Here is a 12453-nt window from a genome sequence, read left to right as displayed (position 1 = left end):
GGTAGCCTTCAAAAATTTGTAGGCAAGTTCTCATTTTGCTTAGAAGCCATTTAGTACCTGCATAGGCCCATGAAGTCAATTGCAATATGTATCTCCTTACGGCTGAAAGATAAGGAGTGATTTTTTTTTTTAATGTGAGGACTGCTAGGATTCAACAGCAGCAAACAGAGAAGCTGAATGCACAAATAAGAAGAAAAAGACGTTGAGTCACCTTTCAGGTGAACAGGCAGAATCATCCCAAGTACTAGTCACAGTCAGAAATATAATAATGCTGCTTTGCACAATTTGATCAAAGTAAGAGAAAAGCATCTTAAAAATTAAAATCTTAAATGTTATGAAATGGATTTATCACAAAAGGTCCACGTCAAAAAACAATTTTTTAAACTAGTCTTCTTCTTGTTCTGTTTTTTTTTTTTTTCTGGAAGTTGTCATTATTGGTAAACTTTTGAGTTTTCCAGAAGGTTTAAGTTGAGCGTTGTTGGTTCCATCTTTCTTAGTCTAACACCCTTCTGGCAAATGACACAGACTCATAATGAGAACATTAGACCAGAGTAGCCAACAGCTCCTACAGCGGTGCCTAACTGGGTTTTGAATACATTCTCTCAGTTGTGTGGGCACCTGCCTTTACTGCCTTTCCTATAAATTGAAATAGAACCAATAAGAATATGGCAAACACGGCCAGGCTCAGTGGCTCACACCTGTAATACCAGCACTTTGGGAGGCCAAAGCGGGAGAATCACTTGAGCCCAGGATCTCAAGAACAGCCTGGACAATATGGGAAGACCCCATCTATACCAAAAAATAACAAAATTAGCCGAGCATGGTGGCCCATGCCTGTGGTCCCAGCCACTTACTTGTAAGGCTGAGATGGAAGGATGGTTTGAGCCCAGGAGGTCGAGACTGTAGTGAGCTATAACCACACCACTGCACTCCAGCCTGGGTGACAGGGTGAGACCCCATCTCCAAAAAAAATAAAAAAGAAAAAGAGAAAGAAAGAAAAGAATACAGCAAACCCAAAAGACTGCCTTTGCAAAGACTGCTAGTTAGTAGGCATGGACCTGGGCCTCTTGGTTTGTAAACAAGTTTGCAGTGGCCAGACATAAGATGGAACAAGTAGAGCTATATATTGCTTTATAATAAATCATGATAAGATAAACATTATAACTTTTACAAGATGACTACGTCTTTTACAAGATACAGCATCTGAGAGACAGCCTCTGGTGGTATTGCCCTTAATCACATCTAATTTCGTTTATTTATTATGCAACTTTTGATGAAGTGAGTGATTGCATTTTCTATTATTTTTGCTGGCCTCTGTTATATTTTCATTTAACACTATCACAGCCTCTAATTGCTGTGCAGTGCTACTCACTCCAGCCTCCTGGCCTGTTTCCATCCCCTGTTATCTATCCACACAACTTAACAGGTGGGGAAATTCCATTGTAAATTCATTTGTTTGATTGCTTTTTAAATGACACCTAACAACGAAGCTGCTTTCAACGAGGAGGTATTGTCTGTTGGTTTTTTTCCTAATCACAATATCGCCCCTTTTCTGCTCTGCCCGAAAAGCTCCCTTCTGAATATGGAAAAATGGGAGACATCTGAGCAGTGTGACTTTCATCTGGCTTCCCTCCCCTCCCGGCTCCCACTTCTCTCCTCACTAGAGCCCTGGGTTCTCATCTAGCCGTTTCTGGTTCTCGTTTTTCAAGATTGGCACCAATAGAAAAAGAGCTTATGAACACCAGGCTAGATTCTTATCCTCCGTGGGTTTCCTCTAAAGGGGGGTGGGGAGGGGAACGTGAAACACGGAGGGGACAAGAGAGGAGGGCGAGGGTGGGCACAGGTAAACAAATCGCAAGGCAGATTTAAGACAGGATCACAATAGCAATTAAATCAGACTTCTAAGAAAGTGGGCTATGTATTCTTTGCAGTACCTAGGAGGGAGGGTAGCCTGCTGGCTCCTGGAAGCACCAGTTTCTCCCCTTGGCAGTGCATTTTGTAGCAGTCTACACCCAAGAATGATTCAGAAACTGCTTGAAGCCATACTCCCAGCTTCTCCACAGTTACAACCATCACGGGCACACGCTGTTCTATGGACCTGAAATGAATTGCCCTTCAGGAACACTTGATGCCCGTACCTCATCCCTTTCCTGACTGGTCTTAGGAGCCACACTGCTCTCTCCCCTGCAAAACGCACCCCATGTCATCCACCAAGAACCCCTCAGAGTCTTCACGCCTGATCCTGTGCGTTAAGCAAACCTGCTCCTCCTACTCTAGGAGCAGTGGGGGTCAAGGGGAAAGTGAATGAAGGTTGCCAAGTGGGTCAGGGAGAGGGAATCTTGTTCACAGGTAAAACCTTAAAAAATAGGATTTTTTAAAAAAGCATATGGAAACTATACCACCATAACTTCTGTTTTCAACTAGAAATAGACCCCTATTTTTGTGAGGTTATGAAAAGGTCAGTGTTTTACACTAGACACTCTATACTTCCCTTCTTGATTACATCAAAAAAGTGTTATAATTTCATGCAAGAGCTATGCCTAGGGACATTTATATGGTCATGGATGTCACTTTAGTAAGACATATACTATTAGAGGTTTTTCCATTCTGAGTTTGAAGGTGTTTGAAATGTCAGCATACTTCAATGATTTTCTCAGATAGTGTGTGAATCTCTTTGACTCATTTTATCTATTTTGAATCAGTTTTATGGTTCTTCCAAAAGCCCTAAGATACAATCAGGGTGATGCATCCTCCTCAACTACACGAAAGTTTTAGGCCTGCTTCCGAGGGTGGAACACCCAAGGTTCACAGGGAGGGACTGAAGTTAGTGTTTACATTCTAGGACTTGTGCAAGATGGAGAAACAGTGATTTCTCAGTTTTTTTCATTCTAGAATATCTTACAATTTTTATAAATGTTCACAAATTGAAGAAATCAAATTCAAGCTGGAAATATGGTGTATGTGTATGTGTGTGTGTGTGTGTGTGGAAAGTAAGGTATTTTTGAGGGCATATCTAAAAGACAGCTAATTTAAAAGAAGAATTGAAGACTCCTACTCATTTTGAAAATAACACAATGTCTTTCCTTAGAAGGAAATGTCTTTCCTCAGAAGAGCTCAATTTGACTTCTGCCTGAGAATGATCAGGGCACTGAATCACTCATTTTTCCTGTTCAAAGTATCACTTTAAGGCTATTTTTCTTCTTTTTTTTTTTTAAGGCAGAATTTTAAGGAGGGTAGAAACGATGGACGAAAGTGAGAAAATCAAACAGATTTCTTTTAGTAGGTGAAACAGTAGAGTCAATTGATTTTTCTGGGGTCTACCATCAAATTAATGGTGTTTCTTTTAGCACCCAATAAATCAATATCCTATGTGTACACACACGTACACAGACAACACACATTCTGATTGCTTGTGTGTCAGCTGTTGTCTTTACATTAGTATTTTAGGTGTATACATAGTTCAAAACATTGACATAAATGATCTCCATAGAGCCCTTGAACATGTAAAAAATTTAGTTGCTTAAGATATAATTAGGATACAAAGTCTGCAAACTAATGATTTTTAAAACAACTCCTTACAAATAGTATGCAAGCTATTGCTCTTATTTCTGATTTTATGGTGAAGGAAATACATATAGTTAACAAAATAAAACCTCTATTGGTTGCAAGAAAATAATTCAGAAGTCATTCCTAGAAAGTGCTGCTGCATGGTAGAAATCCAAATAGTTTACTAATACTAAGAGTTTCCCTTATTTTTTTCCCTCTCTCTTATTAAGAGGTTAATATTCAAAAATTGAAAAGGGATTCTAGAAAGTTCTGGATGTGGTTTATGTTTGTATATATGACATATCTTAATATGTGTGTATTATCAACTAGCACATTATTCAGCAGCTATCATTTACCCAAAAACTATGTGCTTAATTGAATATAAAGACAGTATTAGCATGCAATTCATTTTTAGATGATTAATTTCAATTATAGGTCAAAGAAACGTCAGTACCCCTGTTTACACTGCATATTAGCTCACCCTCTAAAGCAATAAAACATCTGAAAAGATGATGAAAGTAGCCTAGCCTCTCTGTCACACAAAACCATTGTGGAGGGAGAAGAAGGGGAAAATCCAAACTATAGAATTTAGGATTGGGGTTATCCTTTGAGCACTAATTAACTTTTCTACTTAGATATAAATACAACTGGCTATAACGCTGGAAAATAACAAAGTTGCCACAATTACTGAAAGATCTTTATACATGGTCTTTGCTCAGTCTGTCATCCAGTCCAGGATGAAGCCTTCTGAGGCAGCAGTTAACATTCTTAGCATCAGTTAGCCTTTATCTGCATGTCTGCATGCTTTTAGGTTACATGACTTCTACTCTTCTTTATCTTAAAGCTCTGGTTTTATTGCTTTTACTGACCAAATGCCAAAATGTAAATTTATCCCTATCAGAATTTGTGCCAAGAGCACAAACGTAACTTTTATAAGCTCAAAACTGTATTTTCCTATTTAACTCATCAAGCAGAGAAACAATGGCTTGCCACTATTCTTCCATCCTTGGACTTTTTCATATGCTGCCAATTAGCAAATTTTCCCATGTAGACGTCTCCTTGGCAGAGATTGTAAATCATACCCTTGGATACCTCACAGCTAGACAGATTCACTGACTACATGGATGGTTTATGGCTTGAGACTTTGAATAGGATCTGCAAAATAGCCCTTGACAAACTTATCACCAGGAACTGCTGGCCACACAAGCTACTGCACCACCAAAATGGGAATCTGTCTGTTTTTCTTTCTCTGGGGCATTTCGAGTTATTAGGCAATACAGCCTACTTCCTTCCTTTCACCCAAGAGGTATTGTGAACAAACAATGAAAATCCAGCTCTCTATTCATGTTTGAATTTTGCCATTGTGTGTTCTGTATATCTGTCTGCCTGGCACCACCAAAGTGCAAGAGCAAGATCTAATGTGCTTCTGGACACTGTTCAGCTCTGGTTACCTGATCACATAAAAACACTGCGTGAAGAGGCAGCATCCATTTGTAAGGCTATTGAAGGACATTTTGCTCTCTGTGTTTTAACAATTCTTCTTTATGGTGCTAGGCAAATCTCTCTCTATTCACAAACTTGTTTGTTCAATCAGAAAAATATTTTGACTCTCTCCTAACACTCGGGTTTAGTATCCAGCTATGGGCTCTCAACATTCTTCAAGCACAGCCTGTACGACTAATGTATGACGTCCTTCACTGCGCAAAGTCCATCAGGGAAAAAATTATATGTATTTATTGTAACTTTTAGACATACAGAAAGGAGTTCAATAAATGGATTTAATGCTTACTCAAAATTTAAGAATCCATTAGGAAGTTCAGTTTTACTATGTCAGTGCGATACATTTCAGACCGTAATCATACCCTTTCCAAATCCCATTTAAAGTAAACCATTTATTTTTTCTACTTTTCCCACAAGTGCCTTAATGCAGAATTTGGATACCTTTCAGAAGAGACCTGTGAGGTAATGCATTCGAGAGACATAACAATATTTATAAAGTTTGGAAAATCTTTTGCTAAATGAATGAGGGAAATAATCTTCAGCTTTGGCAGAATGGATAATAATATTGATACTGAATTTGGTTGTTTCCTATGATTTTTATAACAGATGTGGGGAGTCAGATCCCATTATTATTCTTCAGTGGTTTTAAGGCAAGATTTGAATTTTAAAGATTTAGGGGAAATTATTAAAGTGCTTAAAAACAGTCATTTATTCTCATTTTCCCAATATTGCCTTTTTCCTTTGGTAATATAAAGAACATTTTAATTAAATAGCAAGCAAAAAAAAAGCCTACCATTTGTTTTTGTTTAATGCATAATTTCTACACCCATAGAATAAAAATAATGAGCTTGGTTGGACATTCACATTTGCATTCTCTGCTTATCTATTTTTAAGTGTAAGGCAGGAGCCTAAGTTTCCTTGTATCACAAATAGGCATCAATCTCAAATAAGAGAAAAGGTAGTTTGGGCCTCTCTGACTCATTCAGTTCCTGGGCTCCTGTCACTGAAGGTGGAAACTGCAATATGAACACCTGTCCATGAGGAACTAGACTTGAGATAACCAGCTCATTTCACACAGACCATTGTCCAGCCATCAGATGGTAATTACTTTTAGTCCCCATCAGCCTCGGCTGGATCCCAGCCAGTGGGTTGTGGCTGGAAGGGTCTGTATCACATTTCCATTCATCTGAGCCATCCAGTCTCCTTCTTGCTTGTTTTCAATTACATTGACATGGTGGCTTTGGCACATAGTAAGTAAATAGCAACATATTCAGAAAGAAAGGTCTGAAAGCCAATATCTGAAATATACTCTTGAGATTTCCATGAGTACAATGAAATTGGCACAGCAATTCTGGCATTCTGACCCAAAGTCATAAAATACAATTAATTAAGTTAATTGTAGTGAATTTGCAGAATATTTCATAAAAGCCAAATGCAACAGATGAAAGTCTAGAAAGCAGTAGAAATGTTACTGGATTTCCTACAAAGTAAATAGTAAATTAACTAATATATTGATTATATTAGAAAAAAAGGATTGAAAGTGTTGTTGAAAGGTTTACTTTTATTCTTGTTGTTTAAAACTACCTAGAAAGAGAAAAAAAAAATTTCTGGATAATCCTGATGTTCTAGGACATTCTAAAATCAATTTTCAAATGATTTCACTAATTCCATATCCTTCCTTTACTCTCTTTCTTTCTTCCCCACTCAGTCTTCCCAGTCCACTCCCTGGGACTTGCCAAGCCTAACACTGACAGCTTTGTATCTTCTTGCCGTACAGAAGAAATGATCAAAAATATTAATAAAAAAGTAACTGCTTTTTATGATATGGCTCTTGTGTTAGATCAATCATGGTTGCCAAATCGTATATTCTTCTCCTCATCCTTAAATTTTTCTTCCCCCTTCCTTGAAAACTCAATCATCCTGAGCTTCCCATCACCCCTCAGTTAAGCTTCATCCAACCCACATTTCTTTTTACCTTCTCTGCTTTCACCTCAGATGAATTAAAAATACTAAATTTTAAAATACCAAATATGCAATAATGCTGGGTTTTTTTCTTTGCCTTTGCTTTATTTATCTCACCAAAAAGCATTTTCTCTGGGATATGAAGAATTGTTTTCTGTCTTGTAAAGTCTTTTGAGAAAGTTAATTAAATATTCCAGCAAGCATGTATTAAAAAGCTAATGTGCAGGTATTCCACTAGGCACTGACTACATGAAGACATGTCCATCATTTATGTGCTCAGGGAGCTTGAAGCCCAAGAAACAGGAGAGAGACTCTTTGATATTTACACAGAGTAAATAAAGAAAGTGTACCTAAATATCACAGGTACTGTGATAGAATTCTAAACACGTTGGAGTAGAGTCATAAAGGAGGGGGCAAATAATTCTCACAGGGCTATTAGAAGACTAGATATAAATTATTCTATCATAAAGACACATGCACCTGTATGTTCATTGCAGCACTATTCACAATACCAAAGGCATAGAATCAATCTAAATGCCCATCAATGGACTGGATAAAGAAAATGTGGTACATATACACCATGAAATACTACGAAAGCTTAAAAAAGAACAAGCTCATGTTCTTTGCAGGGACATGTATGGAGCTGGATCAAGTACCACATGTTCTCACTTATAAATGGGAGCTAAATGATGAGAACGTATGGACACTGGGGCCTCTCAGAGGGTGGAGGGTAGGAGGAGAGAGAGGATCAGGAATAACTATTGAGTACTAGGCTTAATACCTGGGTAACAAATAATCTGCACAACAAATTCCCATGACACAAGTTGACCTAAATAACAAACCTGCATGTGGACCCCCGAATTTTAGTAAAAGTTTTTAAAACAAAGTGGTGACACTTGAGATGGATCCTGTGGGTTACACAGGAGTCACTGCCTGGAGGGGAAGGGTAGAGGAAGACCCAGAGATTTGAAATCAGTGAGCCCTGATGGGTGGTAATGTAGGTATGAAAGAGGCCACAGCGGGGATAAGACTAGAGAGATTGTAAAGGGCTTGTGTGCTTCCCTAAGAAATCTAGGCTTCTTCCAGCAGTCAATGGAGAGCCATTAAAAGACTTGACTTGAGGTCAGGCCCAGTGGCTCATGCCTGTAATCCCAGCACTTTGGGAGGCGGAGGCAGGCAGATCACCTCAGGTCAGGAGTTTAAGACCAGCCTGGCCAACATGGCAAAACCCTGTCTCTACTAAAAGTACAAAAACTAGCCAGGCATGGTGGTGAGCACCTGTAATCCCAGCTATTCAGGAGGCTGAGGCACAAGAATCACTTGAGCTGAGGTTGCGGTGAGCCAATATGGTGCCACTGCACTCCAGCCTGGGCAATAGAGGGAGACTCCATCTCAACAAAACAAAACAAACAAACAACAACAAAAAAAAAACAGGATTTGGTGTGAGAGGGTCCCACAAGTGTCAGAGGGAGATGGGTTGGGGCCTTTGCCATGGTTCAGGTTAGCAGTCACAAGAGCCTAAGATGAAGCTGTCAGCCCAGGGCTGGAAGGAGCTGGAGAGGAAAGACTGTCATGAAGTTGGATTTTGGACTTGGTCACTGAATAGATGCCATCAAATAAAAGCTAGGTGTATAAAATGAATTCTGTGTTTCTTTACTGTTTCCTTCATATAAAATGGAGGTGGAAACGCCAATACAGTGAGAGTCAGTGTTGGTCAGCAGGGAAAACGCAGGATGTGGGAGCCACTGAGTCTGGAGGGGATCCTGGCTCCTTAATTTTCTATCTTAGCTATTTAGGCCCTTTGAGCCTTAATTTTCTTATCTGCAAAATGGGGAAGTCATGAAATGATATTTTATAAAGTTAGCTGGCATGGCGTAGGCAGTCACTAAATGTTACTCAGTCTAAACATCTTTAAGAAGAGGGGCCTAAGGACGCCGCCTCCTGACTGCAAGCCATAGGGCTGAGCTGTAGAATATTAAGAAATAATAGATGCAAGTGACTGGCCAAGCTCGCAAGCAGCGATTGGAGAGGGGATGGCTATTTAGAGCTCAGGCAGCATGCAGTCCATAAGGCAAAGCACCACCAACAGTCTCCATGCTCTTTGGTTATAACCACAAACCAAAGGAAAGTCCTCACATGGGCAAAGAGCAAAAACAACAGCTGGGAACTGTACAAGGCTTTTCAGTCTCACCTGCATAAAAGACTCACCCATTGGTATCATCTTCAAACACAGGCAATGTGCTCAGTAAAGACACAAGTGTAGAGTGTAACACATTCTAAGTTGGCCAACTGTAGACTGTTGTTAATGACATTTTTACTTTAGAAATAAAAGCTCCATTTTAATCCAGAATGATCATTGTGCATTAATTGGGTATGGATATGAGAGAACAATTTAGAGAAGATATTGCTTGCAAACTTCTACTTGCATATTTATTCATATACAGCTTACATAATATGTACCAATTAAGTACATGTAAATTGATCAAGCCACTAAAGTGAGAATATAAATGTATTAGTGTATATATATATATATATATATCTTGCTCAATCAAATTTACAAGAAAAAAACAAACAACATTTTGTATCTTGTATCTTGTATCTTGCAAGATACAAGATACAACAGCAAAGACTTGGAACCAACCCAAATGTCCAACAATGATAGACTGGATTAAGAAAATGTGGCACATATACACCATGGAATACTATGCAGCCATGAAAAACGATGAGTTCATGTCCTTTGTAGGGACATGGATGAAATTGGAAATCATCATTCTCAGTAAACTATCGCAAGAAAAAAAACCAAACACCGCATGTTCTCACTCATAGATGGGAATTGAACAATGAGAACACATGGACACAGGAAGGGGAACATCACACTCTGGGGACTGTTGTGGGGTGGGGGGAGGGGGGAGGGATAGCATTAGGAGATATACCTAATGCTAAATGACGAGTTAATGGGTGCAGCACACCAGCATGGCACATGTATACATATGTAACTAACCTGCACATTGTGCCCATGTACCCTAAAACTTAAAGTATAATAATAATAATAAAAAAAGAAAATGTACATAAAAGAGACCAATTCCTAGAGAAATAAAATTTACCTAAACAGACAAAAAGAAAACAGAAAATGTAAATGGTCCTATTGCACAAACAGAATCATAACTTAAGAACCTCCTGCAAAGAAAACACCAGGCCCAGATAGCACCACGTGAAATAAAGAAATAACACCTATCTCCTTAAACTCTGCAAGAAAGCAGAAGAGGGAACATTTCCAAACCCATTTTGTGAGATTAGTATAACATTGATACCAAAGCCCAGCAAGGATATTTCTTTATACCAATTAGGAAATTCTAATTTTTTAAGATACTATTTATACTAGCACAAAAAAATGAAATACTTAGGAATAATGCAAGAATATTCTTGGAAAAAAAACTTTTGTAAAATTTAATTTTTTGATTCATATAAAAAGCCTCCAGTGGGGTAAAAAAAACTTACGAAGGCTTAAATAAATGATTATAACATGTTCAAGAATCAGAAGACTATTGTAACAATGTCATTGCTCTTCAAATGAATGAATCCATGGATTCTAAATAATAGCAATTTTTAAATTTCTATTTAAAAACATCCTATAGAATGTTTTGTGACCTTGATAACATGACTGAAACATTTAGATGAAAATACTGTAAAGATGATCATGTTAAAATGTCCTTAAATGTTGCATTTCCTCTTTCCCTACATTAGAAACATCTCCAGAATTCCACATAAATAATAGAGATTCTGCTTGATAGGAAAGAATCATCCCAACCAGTATCCTCAATTTAAATTTGGAGGATTTGGCCAGATGTGATGGCTCATACCTGTAATCCCAATGCTTTGGGAGGCCAAGATGTGAGGATCACTTGAGCCCAGAAGTTTGAGACCAGCCTGGGCAACAGAGCAATATCCCCATCTCTACAAAAAAAAAAAAAAAAACAGTTAAATTAGCCAGGTGTGGTGGCATGCACCTGTAGTCCCAGCTATGCAGAAAGCTGAGGCAAGAGGATTGCTTGAGCCCAGGAGTTTGAGGATGCAATGAGCTATGATTGCACCAATGCACCCCAGTTGTGTGACAGAGCGAGACCCTGTCTCAAATAAATAAATAAATGTAAATAAATAAATTTGCAGGATTCAAAAATAAACACCAAGAAATAGATCCCCTGACCTAGAATTTCCAAATGAACAGCTTTCCAGTGGTAGGTCCCACACATACTTTCTGCTGCTGGTGTGGTGCCACTTTGAGTTCTATGAAAGGCCCCTACCCTCCCCAAAGCAGTCTAGCCTTTTCTACCTGTTCTTGAGCCTTTATGTTCCGGAGACATCAGGTCAGAGTCTGCCTCATTGCAATGCAGCAATAGAATAGGCATGACAAGGGTAATACTCCCACCCCACTCCCCAAGACAAAAGGACATAAAAAGACAAAACAGGGGAAACTTGTAAAACTAAATGAGACACAGATAGTATATGATATGGTTTGGCTATGTGTCCCCACCCAAATCTCATGTGAAATTGTAATCCTCATGTGTTGAAGGGGGGGCCCTGGAGGGAGGTGATTGAATCATGGGGGCAGATTTCCCCCATGCTGTTCTCATGATAGTGAGTTCTCATGAGGTCTAATAGTTCAAAAGCGTGGCACTTTCCCCCTTGCCCTCTCTCCCTCCTACTCTGCCATGTAAAACGTGCCTGCTTCCCTTTCGCCTTCTGTCATGATTGTAAGTTTCCTGAGGCCTCCCAGTCATGCTTCTTGTTAAGCCTGTGTAACTGTGAGTCAACTAAACCTCTTTTCTTTATAAATCACCCAGTCTCAGGTAGCTCTTTATGGCAGTGTGAGAATGGACTAAGACAGCACAGACCTTCACCGCAGCCTGTTCCTGCCACCGACAACAAGAAGAGGGAAGAACTGGACTTGCTACTTCATGCTTTCACAATAGTTTCTTATAACTGAAAGATGAGTTGTATCTAAATGGTCCCCAAAAACTCACAAGAGAAACGACTTTCCCCTTAGCTATTCAGATTCCAAGTATTTGTTATGCCTAGACACAGCATTTCTAATTATTTTGTTTCGGATCTGTTCATTTGAGGCTTTCAGTTGATAAATAACATTGTCACCCTCACTCCACAGGACAACAGGGTTAAAACAGTTGGCCCTAAACCCTGTCTGTCCTCACATACCCCCACACTGACACCTGTAAGCCAACCCAAGTCAGCTAGCAAGGACCTGGGAGAAAATGTTTTTCAAAAAAGTCTGTGGATGGAAAGGAATCTGGGTTAAGTTTTCATGGCAATTTGTGGCTGGGTGTGGGGCTGCCTCTGCTTCTGGCCGACACGTTTCTCTTCTGCTTGGTGATGTGAGAAGTGATCACAGGTGCAATGTAATCTTGAGAGAGGAAGACGACAGGACTGGCA

This window comes from Pan paniscus, chromosome 8 (assembly GCF_029289425.2).
Source record: "Pan paniscus chromosome 8, NHGRI_mPanPan1-v2.0_pri, whole genome shotgun sequence".
Lineage (NCBI taxonomy): Eukaryota > Metazoa > Chordata > Mammalia > Primates > Hominidae > Pan > Pan paniscus.
The sequence above is the reverse complement of the archived record's forward strand: the minus strand, read 5'-3'. Positions refer to the sequence as shown.